The following is a 20489-nucleotide window of genomic DNA, read 5'->3' on the forward strand; positions in this document are numbered from 1 at the left end:
TTTTCAGTGAGAAATGAATTGATTGTTGAGTTTTGGCATGATTTGACCAAACCGACATAAAATTAACCTAAATCACTCAAAATATTAAGGTGTGATGGCAAGCCTACAAGTCTTTGCACAAAGAACAATTGAGCCTTGTGAAAGACTGAACTGCATATGAAATATTTATATATCTTCTGTCTTTCGAAGTCAAGAAAAACAATATTTAAAAATGTTAAGTACTTTCCCTTAGATAACTTCAGAGAATATATAATAATAGAAACCTCTACATATTGAATAAACTTTTATTTTATTAGGAAAAAAGAACGTGATGAAGACAGTTTGAAAGGTCAAAGATTCCTTTCATCATTGTTTAACATAATGGTAACAAGTGTAGTTTAATGGAGTAAAGCACAGTTTTAGTTGCTTTGTGATTTTGTTTTGTCAGTTACACATAAGGAAAATTGTTGACTCTTGATGACAATTTATAATTTACAATATTTTTATTCAGTTCTATTCCACTCCTACTCCTCCTCAGAAAGCACATATTTCCTTCTCTTTCCTGTTGTTATGATTCTATACCTACTAATATCCAATCTTTGGTTTGGTTAAAATTATACATGTAAATGAAAAAAATGCACTCCTCTAATATAAATATAATGTTCTTGAAGACGTAATTTGTCAAACCTTAAAACCTATTTAGGAATATAGAGATAATAGCAATAATCCTCCATCCATAGGCTATACTAAGGTCTGAATACTTTATTGACTAAACCTGTTTTAAGGAAGATTTCAGGCAAGGAGTATTTGATTAACCCAATTTGGAAGAACTCCATTCAGGCAGTGAGGGATCAATGTCAACAATTCCTTAATTATCTTGAGGTTTAAAGGATTTTTAAGAGAGTAATGGGCTTTTAAATAAGAAATTTTCAGAAAAGTAGTTAAAGAAAAATGTCATTGTACAGGTAATAAAAGAAGAAAAATAACAACAGTTCAAGTAGAACTTCAGCATTAAAAACAAACTGATAAATAAAGACAATTTCCTTTTCTAAATGGGATTTTTTTTATTGAACTGTCAACTAAACTCAGAGCTAAATTCCTACGGCTACATAGTAATTGTGTATTGAAATTGAGAGGACTCATCAATATAACTGAAAACGGAACCTTCCAAACCTTTATAATTTCAAAAACTGCTTAAAAACTCAATCTACTTCTTAAATATGCCGCATAGCAGTCACTGGATGAATCCAAAGTCTTGAATTTACGTGTAGAGTTTATATTCAGTATGAACAGTTTTTAGTCTATTATGCAGGTATATAAAAGTAATGATAATTCAACTTTCAATGAATAAAAGGACTGCTTTGTTACAGTGATATTTTATTTTTCGTTAATAACATTTAATTTTAACCTTCTCATACCTAACAGTCGCCAAACAGATTACATTAGAATAAGACATTTTAGTACTACAAAGATGAAATATGAAGCTAGGGTAGATTGTAAGGTTTTAGAACACTGATCTCATTAAATAATATTATATAATCAATTACATAGAAAAGAATAATTTTCAATGATTTTCAAGAACTTTTTTAGCTGAATTCGCATCAGAATTAAGTAATAAATTTCAAGGTCAGCTTCATTTTTACTGTCTATGCAAGAGAAAAGATTTGCAAATACACATTTAAACTTTAAGTTGGCACAAGCAACAGTAACCACAAGATATCAACCTTGTAAATATCTGTCTGCTAAGAACATAATATAAACTAATCTGTGAAGGCACTTCTTTAGCATGGCATGTTTACTCACTTGTAAGCCTTCTTTGTCCTCTTCCAGGGTGGCAGGATGGACAAAAGAGCGGGTAGTTTTAAAGTTCTATATGCTTATGACTCTCAAATCTCAAACTTACATTTTTCATTATATCTCCAGATACATATATACAACTGTATACTTGAATTTCTCCAGTCTTCATTCACAGCTGCACCAAAATATTTATTGAGATATATGAAAACTTCAGAATAACAGAAGGAAAATCAATGAATCATCAAAGTAGTAATTGAAAGTTCATTGTGCACACACCAAAAGACAGTTTGCAAACCTGGAACACTCACACCCAAATAAGGCTCAAGAGTACATTTTGATAAATCAGTTTATGTAGAGAGGAAGCAGTCACTGTTTATTCTTCACTGTGCTTGGTTATAATATTGAATTTCCTTAAGTGATAAAGATTTGGTTAGTAGTTACCTCAAATCAGTCTTGAGAAGCAGTATTAATTTTGCTCATGATTTCCAGAGACACAGGCAAGACTGACCCAGATTAATTTATTCTTGGAAAAGAAATTAAATTCAGCTTTGCTTGTATTACTAAACTGGTTTTGTCTGCTCAGGACATTTTCAAGGTTGGTCTCCATTTATTTTTGACAGCTAATATGTACTTTTATATAGGTCTAGTAATTGGTATATATCAAAAACCTAAAACTAAAAAAAGAAAAAAAAAAGTTTAGTAGATGAGTAATTGACTTTATGTAATGATGGACCAGGAAGTCTTCAGCAAGAACGTAAGAACGGAGTGAGAGAACCAGCTACATAACTGTTTGGAGAAAAGTACTCCAAACAGAAGGACCAGTACATGCAAAAGCCCAGAGGTAGCACATGTAATTACAGCTACAGCATACAGATCAAAAGGGAGAGAGGGTAAATAGAGCAAGGATTAGCATGCTGCAAGGTCATGTAGTGGCTGATACACTCTGAGTGATATAAATCGTGGAATTTTGAGCAGAAGAGCAACTTAATCTGAATGTCATTTTGAAAAGAATACTTCAGATTACTATGTAGAATCTGCTGATTTTTCTTCTATATCAGCTCTTCCAATAGCTTTCCCTATCTTTGTAAATAGCAACTAATTTACTATTTGCTCAGTCAGTAATGCTTAGAAAGGATCATCAAATAGAAAATTGTGCACATGGCAAATAATTGAGTAAAACTTATATCATTGCAGAGAAAAACAAAAATTCAACAAATAGTAAGAAGTAGAAATATCTGACACAGAATGAGAACCACTCCTTAAGAGAGATGCACATACTGAACACATTAACAAAATGATAGAATGTAGGTTATGAAATTAATATGCATATATATGTACTCCAACTATTTATCTATATACTATATATATGCTATGTATGCATTTATATACTGTTTGTGTGCATATGTGTATATATAGACACACACACACATATATACACACACACACATATATACACACACACATACTATAAATGGACTGAGTAGCCAAATGGACTAATTTATAGCAGGAGTCTCCAACCCCTGGGACACGAACTGGTACAGATCCGTGGCCTGTTAGGAACTGGGCTACACAGTGGGAGGCAAGTGGCAGGCCTACGAGCAGAGTCACCTGTATTTGCAGCCTCTCCCTAGTGCTAGCATTACTGCCGCAGCTCCACCTTAGATCATCGGGCATTAGATTCTCATAGGAGCACCAGTCCCTGGTGCCAAAAGGTTGGGGCAAAGAAGAAAGAATTTAAAAATCCATTTCATTTACACTAATAAATACATAAGGGTGTTCATTGATGGACTGATGAAAATAGTCAAATGTTCAAAACAATAAAGGGTTCTTAAAAGGACAATTTAAGTATATATGAATTAGGTCTGTGAATGCTATACAACTATTCTAATCATAGGTAACTATTATGATTATATTTGTCTATCAATTGAATTTACTAGAGCTGGAGCAATGACAACAAAATTAATGGCAGTAACTTATTTAAAATAAAATTAGAAAAAAATGGCTAAAAGAGATCATTTACATACCATTCACTACAGTTTTCTACTTATTACTTGTTTAATGAAAGAGAAGTTAATTTTTTTTAAAAGAAACATTAGTGATTCCAAAATGAAAGCTATGATCTGATGATGACATTAATTCAAATTTACTTTTTGTTTACAATCACCATGCACAATTAGTCATTTTCAGGCCCTTTGATTTCACTAAATTGTCATATCTTTTGTTCAACAATACAATGTCATCTTTGTCTTAATGAATGTAAATAATGCTGTGGGGGAAAATATCAAACTAATGATTTAAGCAGTATGTTTCTTCAACAATTCTAGAAATTCCGTGAATAAAAATAATTTTCCTTCTCTCTGATAATATTAGTAAGGGGGGTATGTTAATTTGTTACATATATAAGGGGGGGGTCTCAACAGCTTTAGCAAAACACAATAAATATCTGTCACTCTCATAGCAAACCCTGGTTGGTAAGTCCACAGGAGCTGTACCTTTGCTGGTTTCTCAGCTGCCTCAATGTATATCATTTTCAAGGTCAGTCTGGCCATTTTTATAGTCCATAGGCCTAGATCGCGCATACATTTATCTCCTACAAATTACACTGGTGTAAAACTTATTCACATAGCCCTGTCTAACTTGAGCTGTGGAATGCTTTCTACTCTACAAGGAGAAGCAGAAAGATGGATAGCATTTCCTGCCACCCTGAAAACCTGAAGTGAGGAAATTCAAATAAACGATCATTTCATTTAATCTATTGTTAATGCTTAGATAGAAAAATAATGTATTTTTAACAAAGATAATCCTAGACAGGATTTTCAAGTATTCCTTAATCGGCCCAGTACACTCATTACATTTTATCAGTTAAACATTCTACTTTTCAATGGAAATGATATAGGTTTAGAGTACTAATATTATGTCTACTATTTTAATTTATTTTAGGGTCAATCAAAGATCACTGTTAATGTAAATATTACATTTAATTTTAGGAAAAAATTTAATGTGCAACAAATCAACTTTATTTTGTTATTGTATTTCACCATTTTATTGTAAACAGACAAAGTTTTCTAACTTTTACTTTATTGGTACAAAAGCCAATTCAGAGATAATTATTAAAAATTAAGTATGATAATACATTTCAAAAAACAGGGAGTGGGAGCTTTGTTTGTGCATTTAAAATATATCCAAAGAGAATAATTTTAAAGAAAGTATTTATAATTACTAAATTATGTTCACACATATAACACAATTTAAAGAGTTATTTGATCAAGGATATTGCATGTTGGTACTGGTCTCATCTTTTTTTATTTTTAAGTACTGATAAAACAATCTAGAGAGCTATGAAACTGTAATTGTTTTTTTATTAACTGTAGACTAAAAGATATATTTTATATAGGGCATCTTTCACAGGTACTCTCCTCATCTGTTTATCATTCCTTTGATTTTTTTTTCAGTGCATAAAAAGTATGCTTGCACATTTGTATTCTGTTCATATCTAAATTCCAGTAAAGGTCAGCTTTCCTATAAAAAAAGGAGTATAAATAGTGCATAAAATGATGATCCAAGCTAGCACATCAAGAAAATAAAAGCATAAAAGTAAAGGTCATTTTCACAATTTTTATCTTGAAGTACTCTCAGAAATACATAGTGTGAAAATTTGTCAAAGTTTGTAAAAGAGGAGACTGGGTGCTGAGTTTCTCTGTTTTTATATCCTATGACCTTTTTAGAAATTAAAAAAGAAATTACATATTATTGAGATCATTATCTTTATGTTGGTTTCGTTACTAGGGTAATAGTTGTTTAGGTTGAAAATAATCATTCTTTCCTTGAGAACTGAATTTAGATTTAGTGATAACAAATAGATAAAGCATATCAGCATTTTCAAGATGAGCAAAAAAAAACCATGTATTATTTATTTAAAATATTATTTAAAAGAAACAGTCTTATAAATCTTCATATTTGACTTTCATTCAGTGAGCTTGTCAGGAGAGCCAATATTTACACTAGGAAAATGAACTTATTGAATTAATGATGTACTCATTTGCTTCATGTACCTGTATAAATGATTTTGAATCTGGTCTAATTTGGCTTAAACTGAGTAATGAGCATGAGATTGAACTTTTAAAAGCTTTTAGGAAAGATATCTATGTGAATTTTTGAGTCCATAAAATATAGAAACAGTATAAGCTAGCTTCAGTTTTACTATATTTAGGACATTCCATTGATAGTCTATGGAACCAAGACAAGAAACTCTCGGCAACACACAGACACAGAGTCCAGGGCATGTGCTCTCTATCTCACCAGAAGTGAAAGCACCACTGCCCAATAGTATCTCAGTCTCTGATTATTTTTCCTACCCTAAATTACTTATTTGTGTGTGTGTGTGTGTGTGTGTGTGTGTGTGTGTGTGTGTGTGTGTAAAAAGATTCTTAACTCCTCTGGATAGAGACCATATCTCATTCATTATTTTATACTCTAATCATATGTAATATTGTATGTTCTGGAAGCATGTTTTTAATTAATTAAATGAATAAACATTTTAAACAAATGTAATTGATGAGGGAGAACTCAGCATGAGACAACAAAATAATAAAGCAAATAAATAAGCTTGGCTCCAAATCTCAAAAATTTTAAGTGTAATAGCAGAGATGGATATTTTTAGTATGTTCTATACACATAAAGAATAAAATAGTTAAAGAAGGTAAAAAAGGACATTGTGATACATTCTATTTCATTGTTATGCATTAATAGAAGTGTAGGATTTTAATAGGTAGAAGGTTTGAGATGAATATGATAGGTAGAGAGGAATGAACGTAAACAAGGGCTGGTTTGTCTGGATATTTCTGTATTGAGTAAATAAATGTCTCCCTGAGTAAGTGCCTGTCATCACAGTGGCATACTTACTTACAGAAATACAATGGTTATTTGTAACACCTTGTTCAAATAGAGTCAATCTGTTATTTCACTCAGTAGTATATTACAGGTATTGATTATTTCACTTTGACATTTTGCAAAAGAAAGTTAACATTAACAAAAAAAAACACACACACATTGGTGTATTATAATCATAACCTTACCAGAAATGCACATGGTCAATATTTTCTCTAAACAGTGTTTTAGAGAACGTTAAACAACACATGAGTTATGTTGTACACTTGAAACTAATATAATGTCATATGCCAACTATAATGGAAATATTTTAAAATATTATTTAAAAAAATAGCCAACATGAGAGATGCTTAACACATTTCAAATTAAAAATAATCAAATTCAATACACAATTGGGTGTTACTGTAACCATTACAATGCAAAAATTAATGTTTATCTAATAATTACAAGTACCGGTGAGACTATGGAGTAAATGCAACTTATATATACTGCTCCTGGAAATAGAAATTAATATAATCACTTTCGATAACTCTTTGACATATCTACTTTGCTGAACATACCATCCTGTAACTTTGCTCCTACTTATATACCTAATTACAATTCATACACATCTTCACCAAAATACATAGAACGTTTAGAGAAGCAGTATATGTAATAACCAAAATTCGTAAATAATCCAGAAGTTCATTAAAAGTGAAATAGTTTGCTATATCCACAAAATGAAATACTATGTGTCAATAAATGATTTATATCCAAATGCAAAAATAAGGATTCTTACACAAAACTGCATGTACATGTTTACAAAACAGGCAAAATTATCTAAGCTGTTCGAAGTCATGATAGAAGTCAATTCTGGGCCCAAGAGTAGTGACCTCCTGCTTCTACACATGCATAGCCTCCCCCACTCACTATCAACATCACTCACTAGAATTGTACTTTTGTTGTTGTTGTTGTTTACCAAGGATGACCATACACTAACTCATTATAATCATTTGAAGTACATAGTTCATTCCAGTGGTATAAGGGTTTGGACAGATGTATAATTGCATATGTTCATCATTATAATATAGAATATAATCCACACCCTAAAAATCCTATATTCTCCAACTATTCCTCTCTGTCCACTTCTGGGGCAACTACTATTCTTTTTCATTGCATCTATAGTTTTGCCTTTTTCAGAACATCATATAGTTGAAATCATACAGTATGTATCCTTTACAGATTGGCATTTTTCACTTAGTAATATGCATTTAAGGTTTCTCCGTGTCTTTTCATGGCTTGATAGCTTATTTCCTTTTTAGCCCTGATTAATATTCCACTGAATATTAATTAGTCATTCACCTACTAAAGGACATCTTGCTTGCTTCCAAGTTTAGGAATCATGAATGAAGCTGCTATAAATATCTGTGTGCAGGTTTTTGTGTGAATGTAAGTTTTTGACTCCTTTGGGTAAATACCAAGGAGTACAATTGTTGGACTATATGGTAAGACTATGTTTAGTTTTGTAAGAAAGAGCCAAAATAGCCATTTTACACTCCCACCAGCAATGTATGGAGAGTTTTGGTTGCTATACATCCTCATTAGCATTTGGTGTTTTCAAAGATATGGATTTTGGCTATTCTAATAGATATGCAGTGGTATCACACTTTTAATTTGCATTTCCCTGATGACATGTGATATAGAGTATCTTTTCATATAGTTATTTGCCATCTGTATATTCTCTTTGGTGAGACATCTAGTGAGGTATTTGACCCATTTTTAATTGGGTCACTTATATTCTTGTTGCTGAATTTTAAGAGTTCTTTGCACATTTTGGATAATAGTACTTTTATCAGACATGTCTTTTGCAAATATTTTCTTGCAGCCTGTGGCTTGTCTTCTTGTACTCTAACATTGGCTTTGCATAGCAGAAAATTTTAATTTTAATGAAGTCCATCTTATAAATTGTTTTTCATGGATTGTGCCCTTGGTTTGCATCTAAAAAGACCACCCTACACAAGGTCATCAAAGTTTTCTCCTTTGTTATATTCTAAAAGTTGTATAGTCTTGTGTCTTATGTTTAGGTCAATCATCAATTTTGAGTTAATTTTGGTGAAAGATATATAAGGTCAGTATCTAGATTCATTTTTTTGTACGTGTGGATGTCCAGTTGTTCCAGCAGCATTTGTTTAAGAAACTATATTTGCTCCATTGTATTGTCTTAGCTCTCTTGTCAAAGATCGGTTTATTATTTTGTGGGGGTCTCTTTATGAGTTCTCTTTCTTTCTCATTGATTTATTTGCCTATTCTCTCACCAGTGTCACACTGTCTTCATTAATATAGTTTTGTAGTAAGTCTTGAAGTTGGGCAGAATCAGTTCCCCAACTTTGCTATTCTTCAATATTATCAACTATTTTGGGTCTTTTTCCTCTCCACATAAACTTTAGAATAAATTTGTTGATATCTATATTAACATTGCTGGTATACAGGAAAGCAAATTACTTGTATATTCATCTAGTATCACACAACTTTGCTATTATCACTCATTAGTTCCAAGAACTTCTTGTCGATTCTTTTGAATTTTGTACATATAGAATCATCTAATCTGTGCACACACACAAAAAAATTATGTCTTCTTTCCCAATCTGCATACTTTTATTTCCTTTTTTTTAGCATTAGCTAAGACTTCCTATATGATGTTGTGCCTGATTTTACTGAGAAAGCTCTGAGTTTCTGACCATTAAATACAATAGCAGCAGGTTTTTTTGTAGACAATCTTCATCAAGTTGGAAAATTCCCCTCTATTCCTAGTTTACTGAGTATTTTTTTTTATCCTGGATATTGGATATGTTTCTTATGCATCTATTGATATGATCACATGATGTGTCTATTTTAGTCTGTTAAAGAGATGGATTCCATTAGTTAATTTTCAATTGAACCACCCTAGCATACCTGGGCCAAATCTAAGTTGGTCGTGGTGTATAATTCTTTTATACTTTGGGGGATTTAATTAGCTAATATTTTGTTGAGGAATTTTGCATTTATGTTCACAAGAGATATCAGTCTATAGATTTCTTGTCGTCTTTTTCAGGTTTTGATATTAGGATAACACTGGCCTTATTAAATAAGGAAGTAATTCCTCTACTTCCATCTTCTGAAAGAGGATGCATCTTCTTTAAATGTTTGGTGGAATTAATTAGTGAACATAAGTAGCCTGGTGCTTTCTGTTTTGAAAGATTATTAATTACTGATTCAATTCTTAATAGATACAAGCCTATTCAATAAATTTCTTCTTGTGTAAATTTTGGCAGACTGTGTCTTGGAAGCAATTGGTCCATTTCATCTAGGTATCAAATTTGTGGGCATGGAGGTGTTAATAATATTTCTTTATTGTCATTTTAATGTCCATTGGCACTGCAATGGTGTTTGCTCTTTCATTTCTAATATTAGTAATTTATATCCTTCCTCTTTTTTTCTTAATTAACCTGTCTGGAGGCCTTTGATTTTATTGATCTTTTCAAACTAATTTTCATTTACATTGATTTTATCTATCGATTTACTGTTTTCAATTTCATTGTCTTCTGCTCTAATTCTTATTTCCTTATTCTGCTTACTTTGGATTTAATTTGCTCTTCTATTTGTAGTTTCCTAGAGACTTAGATTATTAATTTTAGAGCTTTCATGGTTTCTTAAAACAGCAGGTTTCGATAAAGAAAAAAATTGATTCCTGACCAAAGTTACTGTTGATGTGGACTTTGCACATTCCCCCCATGTCTGTGTGGGTGTTCTCCCAAGAGTCTGGTTTCCTCCACTTTCTTTGCACATCCCAAGAATGTGTATGTTCGATTAATTAGTGTGTCTAAATTACCCCATATTAGTGAGCATGGGTGTTTGTATGAGTCCGCTATCTGATGGGGGAGCAGAGTTGTTCCAGAATGGGCTCCTGCCTTGCACCCTGAGCCACTGGGATAGATTTCAGCCAGCTGTGACCCTGAACTGCAATAAGCAGATTGGAAAAAAATCATCTTATTTTTATTAATCTTTCTTAAATATATGTATAGTTCACTTGTATTTCAATGTTTAACATTCAAAGTGTTTTGGGTCTTTATTTAGAAGTTTGGTGATGTTTTGTCACCAAAAACATGCTGTAGAAACTTAACTCTTGTTTATATCAATTAGTCAAAGTAAAATTGGTTTTATTATTTGTCCTTTCTGTTAAAGTTGCAGGTTCCAAGAAACTGTTGTTCACATTGAGGACTTAGTGTATATGCATTTAATGCTATAAATTTCCTTCTAAGCACTGTTTTCACTGCATCCCACAAATTGCAATAAATTGTGTTCATTTTCATTGAGTTCAAAACATTTTAAAGATTTTCTTAAGATATCTTTGATCCATGTGTTATTTAGTAGTGAACTGTTTAGTCTCCAATTATTTGAGAATATTCCAGTTTTCTTTTTGAAATTGATTTCAAGTTTAATCCCATTGTGATGTGAGAGCAGACATTATGAGATTTCTATTCTTTTAAATTTGTCAAGGTTTTTATATTGCCTAGAATGTGGTCTGTCTTTGGTGAATGTTACATATGAGCTTAAGAAAAATGTGTACTCTGCTGTTGGATGAAGTAGCCTGTGGATGTCAATTATATCTAGTTGATTGATGGTATTGTTGAGTTCAGCTAGATCCTTACTGATTTTCCGCCTGCTAGATCTTTTCTGAAAAAGTAGTGTTGAAGTCTCCAATTGTAATAGTGGATTCCTTCACTTCTCCTAGTTCTATCAGTTTTTGCTTCATGAAGTTGACTCCTTGTTTTTAACTGCGTACATGTTAAGCATCATTACGTCTTCTTGAAGAATTGACCCTTTTAGCATTATGTAATGTACTTTTCTATTCCTTTTAACTTTCCTTACTCTGAACTTTGATCTGTCTGAAATGAATATAGTTACTCCTGTTTTCTTTTATTAGTATATCTTTCTTTATCAATTTAGTGTTAATCTATGTGTGTTTATATTTAAAGAGGGTTTCTTAACAGCATTTATTGTATAGCTTGGGCTGTGTTTTTTGACCCTTTCTGACAATCTGTCTTTTTATTGGTACATTAAACATTCAAAATGATTATTGATAACATTGGATTAATAACTACTATATTAGTTAGTTCCTATTTATTGTGCTTGTTCTTTGTTCCTAGTTTTGTGTTCAATATGTTGTCAGCTTTTTGTGGTTTTAACTGAAAACTTTCTTTCTCTTCTCTTTCTAAATGTATCAGTTATACTTCTGTTAAAATGTTTTTTAGTGGTTGCTCTAGAGTTTGCAATATACATTTCCAACTAATCCAAGTCCACTTACAAATAACACTGTACCACTTTACAGGTAGTGTGAGTCTCTTATAATAACAAAACAATTGTAATTCCTTTCTCTCCTCCCTTATATCACTGCTGTCATTTTGCTTATATATAAGCATGCATTTATATATAATATAAAATACACATTTTTACATAACATACGTAATCAAATACATTGTTACTGTTATTATTTTGAACAAAATCTTATATGTTAGATCAATTAAAAATAAGACAAAGTTTTTATGTTACAATCGCTTATTCTTTCTTTGATGCTCGTCTTTATGTAGATCCAAGATTCTGACCTATATTATTTTTCTTCTCTTTGAAGAACGTCTTTTAACATATCTTGAAAGGCAGGTCTACTGGCAACAAACTACCTCAGTTTTTGTTTTTCTAAGAAAGTCTTTATTATTTCATCACTTTTGAAGAATAAATTCACATGATATAGAATTTAGGTTGGTTTTCTTTCTCTTAACGCTGTAAATATTTCACATCACTCTTCTCTTGCTTGCATGGTTTCTGAGAAATAGGATGAAATTTTTATCTATTTTTTATATATATAAATAAGGTATTTTCCCCCTTCTGGCTATTTTTTGACTTTATTTTCTGTGATTTGTGAATATTATATTGAGGTGCAGGTTTTTTTGTTTTGTTTTGTTTTGTTTTGTTTTGTTTTGTTTTTTGGTATTTATCCTACTTGGTATTTTCTCATCTTCCTAGATCTGTGGTTTGGTGTCTGACATTAATTTGGAGAAATTCTCAGCCATTATTTTTTGAAAATATTTAGTTTGTTCCCCTTTCTTTCTTCTCCTAGTGTCCCCATTATTTTTATGTTACCCACAGTTTTCTCACAGTCCTTGGATATTGTCTTTTTTTCTGTCTTTACTTATTTTTTTGAGGATTCTATTGATATATGTTTTAACTTGGAGCATTTTTTTCCTCAGTTATGTCCAATCTACTAATAAGCCTATCAAAAGCATTCCTAGTTACTGTCACCCTGTTTTTTATCTCTAGCATTTCTTTCTAATTCTTTCTTAGGGTTTCCATTTCTCTGCTCTAATTACTTCTGTGTTCTTGCAGACTATCTACTTTAGCCATTAGAGCCTCTCGCATATTAATCATAATTGCTTTAAATTCCTGGCCTGATAATTCCAACATCCTTGCCATGTCTGATTCTAATGCTTAATTTGTCTCCTCAAATTGTATTTTTCACCTTTTAATATACTTCATAATTTATTCCTGATAGCCAGACATGATGTACTGGGTAAAGGAATTGCTCTAAATAGGCCTTTGGTAATGTGATGGTGAGGTATGGGAGGATGGGAAACATATTATAGTTCTATAATTACATAGCAGTTTTTTAGTGAGCCTCTGCTTCTGGTCAATGAATATCACAAGTCTTTCTTGTTTTTTCTCCCACTAGGTAGGATAGGATGACAGAGCGGGCTAGATTTGGATATTTCCCTCCCCAAGGTAACTTAGGTTCTACTACCCCAGCAGGTTATGCTCTGGTTATCTAGTTGAAAATACATATTTAATTAATTGTGGGTGTGTGGGTGTGCTTAAGGTACTACTGATTAAGAAAGGGGAAAAAAGTAGAATCAATAGCATTCGTATATAAAAATAAAACAATAATCAATTTTAAGTATAAAGTATAAAAAAATAATAAAAGTGAGTTGGAGATGATTACTTGTAACAAGATATAAAACCTTAGGCTAAAATAAAATACATTTTTAGAACAGTACAACAAACAAACAAAGCCAAAAATCCAGTTTTGCATGATGAAATACAATATGAGAAATATTTTTTAAATTATTTTTGATTAGAAGAAAATACCAGATATATTTACACATACATAGTCATACAAAAATAAGCCTTAACAATGCAATAGAAAAAGATAGCCTATTTTTTTAAAAATGATAAGAGCTTGGGAACTGTCAGTTCACGGGAATAAAAATTTATTTAAAAAAATAAAATGTTATTACCCATTCAAGGGGCTAAATTATTAAAAACATTCATTATACAACAATTTGGTGGTAAAAGTGTTTTGTTTTTTTTTCAAAATTTATATTCAGGCTGTAAATTGCTAAAATTCTTTTTGAAGGACAATTTGGTAGTTCCTTTTTTACCTATGGAGTAATTGTCACTGAAATATAAGTTTTATTTATGAAAAATCAATCAACTTTGAAAACATATACATAGACACATGATGTATTAATTACATTTTTTTTAGTCATACTACATTCATGATACTGGTGTAAAAAATAAATAAAATAGAAATAAAAATACATGTAAAGGAACTCCATTTCTAATAAATACCAGTGTCTACTTATGAAATGAATAGAAACAGTCTGAATAATTGCCAAGGGTTAATAATTAAACCAATCTGTACAAGGCACTCTCAATTTACAATAACACCAAATTAATCAGTTATTGTGCTGTCATAAAACTGTAAAGTGGAATTAAAATATGGGAAAATTATTTTCAATCAGACACTCCACAGTCACAAAATGTTCTATTTACATAGATGGTAGAGTATCCTTTATGAATTCTGATGAACAAAAACTGACAGTACTTAAGAAAACTCCAAATCATGGAAATAATGGAAGGCCTGTGAATATAATTATAGTGATTCTTAGTGAAATATATCAATTTAAGACTTTAATTTCACTTTCAAAATTTTTTTCTTGAAGTATTAGTATTTTTTATAAGCCTAAACATCGATAATTATATGTCCTGTTATTTGCTGTAAACCAGAGTGTCTTCTTTATAATAGCATATAAAATTAGAATTCTTAGCTAGTGTAGTAAATCTCCTCTAAGTAATATGCCTACTTTGAACATCTTTTGAAATAAAGCAAAAGCAAAAAATAAAAATAATTTAAAAAAACAGACAAATCAGCCCTAAAGTTTTAAGTACTCTAATTCATGATATAATTATCATGGTCTTTATGAAAATGCTTTCATAATGTAATACAGCTGGATGAAAGTTGAACACAAAAGGAAATTGATTACTTATACTATTTTGATTTTCTAAACAGATGTTTTCTTTATGGTAAATTATATTTTAATAATACAGAAATAACTAATTATTAAAATTGCATTTTAATAATACAGAAATAACTACTTCCCCACCTTTTTTTCTCAAATTCTGCCTGCAAAATATTGAGTGTGAATGATTCATACTCATTCACATCCAGTCTTTATGTGTGCTTACATTCAAACAATTAAATATTGATATATTGTCACACAAAAATGTTGGTATTTTCTACTATAAACTCAAAATAGGCACATTTAAATTGTCTTATAATTTTTGATAATCATTTGTATTATCTTTATGTGATTAGGTCATTTTTTTCACTTTTTATGATAACTTTTAAAATGTCTTTTATTTTTATCTATCTTTCAGTTTCTTAGATCTCTATTCTTACAACATATATGGTCATGAGAAAAATAGAAGCCTTCAAAAACAAAAAACAAACAAATACTTGCAAAACTATTTGTTTCCAATCATATAAATCCCACTAAATTTTCACTCATCTTACTCTTCATTCCTATTATTAAGGAAGAGCTGAATTCTACCAGCAATTTGGATTCTACTCTTTTCTACTCTTCAGGAAATTTACATTACTGGTGTCCAGTAACCTTGACAAGAAATTATATTAGTCTTTCCATTTTCTATAAATTGTAGCATATTATTCTTGTTTCTCAATTTTTATACTTTTATTTGTTATATTAATATGTCTCATTACTTTGAAAAGATGTCTGCCACAAGATTGAACAGAGGTATTAAAAAAAAGCATCTTATTTATCTTTTTGCACCAAATGAAAATGCAATATTCACTAAGACAATATAACAGTTATAAACATATATGCACCTAACATCAGAGCTTTAAAATATATGAAGCAAACTTTGACATAACTCAAGGGAGAGAAGGTTTTGCAATAGGAGTTGAAAATTTAAATAACTGACTTATAATATTAGAACAAGAACATAGAAAAGCAATAAGGAAATAAAGGAATTGTATAACACTGTAAAGTGATTAAACTAACAGATACATACAGAACACTCCACCCAACAAGAGCAGAGTACATATTTTTCTCTAGTTCACATGAAACATTCTCTGCATAGAGCATATGTTAAGCCACAAAAAAGAGTCTTAAAATTTTTTAAATATCAATTTCGATGGCTACTATATAAAAAAAAGCAAACACAAAAACAAAACAGAGTGTTACCAAGAACGTAGAGAAGTTGGGATATTTGTTCATTGCTGGTGGGAATGTAACTAGTTCAACCACTGTGGAACATGGTATGTAGTTTCTCAAAAATATAAATAAATATAGAATTGTCAAATGATCCAGTGATTCCACTTCTAGGTATATACACGAAAGAAATCAAGGACTCAAACAGATATCTGTATCTATATATATGTATGTGTTTGAATATTATTCAAACCTTAAAAGGAATAAATTTAATATACATGCAACAACAAAGATGAACTTTGAAAATATTATGCTAAGTGAAAAAAGCCAGACAAATCATGGCAACTAGTATATAATTCAACATATATGAGGTATCTAGAATAGTCAAATTTTTAGGCAGTAGAATATATGTTACTAGAGACTGGGAGGAGGAGGTGCCAGGGAGGTATTTTTAATTTTTCAGGGATACAGTTATGGATAATGAAAATGTTCTGCAGATAGAATATGGTGATGGTTACACAACAATATGAATGTACTTAATGACACAGAATTGTACATTAAAATGTTTAAAATAGTTAATTTTTATGCATATTTCACTACAACGAAGAACATGAAGAAATTACATAAATTAGTTATCATAACTATTTACATTTATTACCCATAAGTCTATGGGTTAGTTAGGCTCTTTGTTTAATCTGAGCTAGACTCACTTAAGTTTATTCATGTATCTATGTTCACCTGCAGATCAAATACATGATTCTGCTTATATGAGATGAACCTTCTCATATGTTTGGAGATTGGCTGGGACAATCAGGTTGATTTACCTCACTTTTATGTTATTTTTTATCTTCTAGCAAGCTAGTTTGGGTTTTTGCACATGATGGAGAAAGGGATCTTAAAGAAAGATTGGAAGTGTGCTAGGCTTCTTGAAGCCTGAGTTCAGAAGTAGGACATAATAATTTCCACCATATTCTATTTGTCAAAATAAGTTATTGGATACAGCCCAGATTCAGGGACTGAGAGAATAGACTCTATCCTTTGAAGATAGTAGCTTCAAAATCTCATTTCAAAGAGAGAAATAAAGAAGTGTGTAGAATTGTTACCAATCTACAACAATGATAAATCATCTTTCAGCATTTTGCTAATATATAGCTTGGGATTTTAGAAATTTCTAATATCATGCCTATTTTTAATTCATTGTATCCTTCAGTTCATTGCACTAGATAATATTAGAGCAAAATTGAGCATTATGCTAAAGAACAAAGAGTTCCGAGAAAATAAATATAGTATTTTCTTCCTTTTTGTGAAGATTTTTCACCCCAATTCTTCAAAACATAATAATGTTATTACAGAAAGTTATCCATCAGTCGTCAGTCTGCAACTTCAAATAGCCTCTCTACCCTTGGAATAGCATTTGAGAAGTACATAAATTACAAAGCTGACATATAACCTATTATTTATCATATTAGAACATCTTGCTATCAATTCATTTTTCGTTATTAAAAAAAGTAAGTCATATATAGAAGATTTTATCTCTTACACTATTGCCATCTAATTTTAAAAGGATTTTTTCGCCTATACTTTGGAAATTAAAATTGTATGCATATGTTTACATCTCAGTTTTATGTATCCTGCCAGCAATTTGAGCAATGAAAGAAAAAAACGTGAAAGTTATTAGAAAAAGAATAGGAATCTCAGTGAAAATTTACTTTTGTGTCAATAATATATATGAATATATCTTACCACAATAAACATTTTGTAATCCCTAAAACAATGTAAATCCAGTTATTGTGTTCCAAAGAGTTTAACACAACATGATTCCATTCTATTAATGCTGATTTTATATTCCATATTTAGCTTATATTCAAATTCATTAACAAATTTGTTTTAAAACATTATGTTCTATGATTATAAACTTTCTAGCAATGTATTTATATATTTTATGTCACAAATATTTAAGCTTTATTATTGGTTTCTATATCTGGTAGACAAATCTTACTTCATTCTCTACATCTTATTCAAAAGGATTTAAAAATTTACACAATTTTTAATTAAAAAATTATGAGTAAAAAACTATATAATATATAGAATTGACAAGAAATGCACATAAGCACTCTACACTACAATTAGATGATTTTATTACTTATGTCTTTATTTAAGAAAATTAAACAATAAAAAGTCAATTATTCCATTCTCTGAATTATATTTAGAAAAGCCCCTCAAAATTTTATGTTAAACCACTCTCATTGCAATTTTAATGTTAAAAAGTGGATTTAAATTAAATGTCATATAGTTGGGAATTGGTGAATTAATTATGCTATGATGATTCCACATATACAATATTATATTGCCATTATAGTTATTCAGAAACATGTTGTCAGCTCAGGAAATACTTATGATAAATTATATAAAAATGAGATAAAAATATGTTTATGATATAATATCACTTTGGAAGAATAATAGAGTACATTATGTTGAACTACATGAAATGGTTCATATGATGAAAATGGCATGACTTTCGTATGATTCAACCTGATAGATAACATGAGAGACAGAGAGGTCAAGCAAGCTATTAACTGTGATTATCTTCAATCGATAAACAACTATCTCCTCTAGAAGCAGATTGCTGTCTTTAAATTCTGTGCCTTAGTTTCCTCATTATCAAAACATTAAAATCACCACCCTGATTTAAGAGTGGTAAAAATACATGTAAAGCCCTTAGAACAGTGTCTGGAATATACCTGCCTCTTTATAATTAGTAAAGTGTTTATTTTTCTTTATATTTTGCAATGGATATATATTATTCAGTAATATTATTTAATAATCATAAAGGGGTTTTAATCACGCAAAATAAATATTTTAGCTATATAGAGTCATTATGCAAAGGGAGCTACGTTAAAATTAAATAGCAGAACCCTTTCGCGTCCTGAAGGAGTGTATGGCTTAGATCAAAGAATAAGAAATGTAATTACTGGAAGGGTATATAAAATATCATAGCATACGGTGAGCATAATCAAGAGCATAATATGGTTAAATAGCAAAAGTCACATAGGGGATGTTACTCTATTGCTGTTTCTCAACCTGTGCACTAGTGTTATAGATAATTCTTTGTTGTGGGAGGGCTATCCTGTGCATTGTAGGATATTTAGCCACATTCATGGACTTTAACCACTAGATGACAGTACTCCCAGCCACCCACACATTGTGGAAACCAAAAATGTTTTCAGAAATTGCAAAATGCCCCTTGGAGACTTGACAAAACATCTCTCTCCCTGTTGAGAACCACTGTAGTGAATTAAAATGAATGTTTTAATGTTTTCTGCAATTGATAATAACTGTAATTAGTGATATTTGAGCAATAACTTTGAGGCTGAGAATACTCAGAACTTATTTTTAGGTAGCCTGATCTAAGGAAATAGCATTATAGTTTGCATACTCATGAGATACAGAATAAGATCTGATGCAGAATCCAGAAAAGAAATAAGTTCCAAAGCTTTCTTTACATTCTTACAATGAGGGGGTGGCTATTCTCATACTTAAATATAATTGTTTGGAGATTTTGCTTGTTTAATTCATACTGATAAATGCACAAGTAATTTATCTGGCAGTATAAACAGATTACTCTAAAGCCCCAAGTGAAATAACATTTTCAAGTATTTTGTAAGTAAATATGAGAATTAAGATAACCTCAATTACTGTCCATACAGGTAAAATAGTTTAAAGGTGATCAATGATTTAATAGCTAATGGCTGTATATGCTACATGATGCATTTGTACATTTGGAAGAAAATCAATTCTATACGATCTAAATTTACAGAAAAAGAGAATAATTGTTAATTTAAAAGATAAATTTTCTATAAATTATAATTTATTTTCTCATCTTTCCTACTTAATGTATGAGATTCATAGATTATGTAAACATATGTGAATTCTATCTTTGTAAATGAAGCACCTAGCTCTTTATTTCTTTTTCACAGAGTCTAGTAAAATTCTAATACACAATGACCGCTGAATAAATAGTTGTTGAACCAATTTGTTTTGTTGGAGAGTGTAGACTTGCCTGTCTTAAAATTTTACTATATGGTATCTAATTCTTCCCTCTTAAAGCACTACACCCTATAGCCCACATTATATAAAAAAGTTCACCTGACTTTCCTAATAAAGTAATTTAAAAGCTTTCTCTTCCATCCATTCTTCTTCTACTCCTGGGCTATTCCCTGGACATTCAGTCACCTTGTATTGGCTCACCTATCAATCTCATTATGCTCTTAGTCATTTTTGTCTAGACTTCCCTTGCCATCAGAC

This window comes from Pteropus alecto, unplaced genomic scaffold, assembly GCF_000325575.1.
Source record: "Pteropus alecto unplaced genomic scaffold, ASM32557v1 scaffold152, whole genome shotgun sequence".
In the NCBI taxonomy this organism is placed as follows: Eukaryota; Metazoa; Chordata; class Mammalia; order Chiroptera; family Pteropodidae; genus Pteropus; species Pteropus alecto.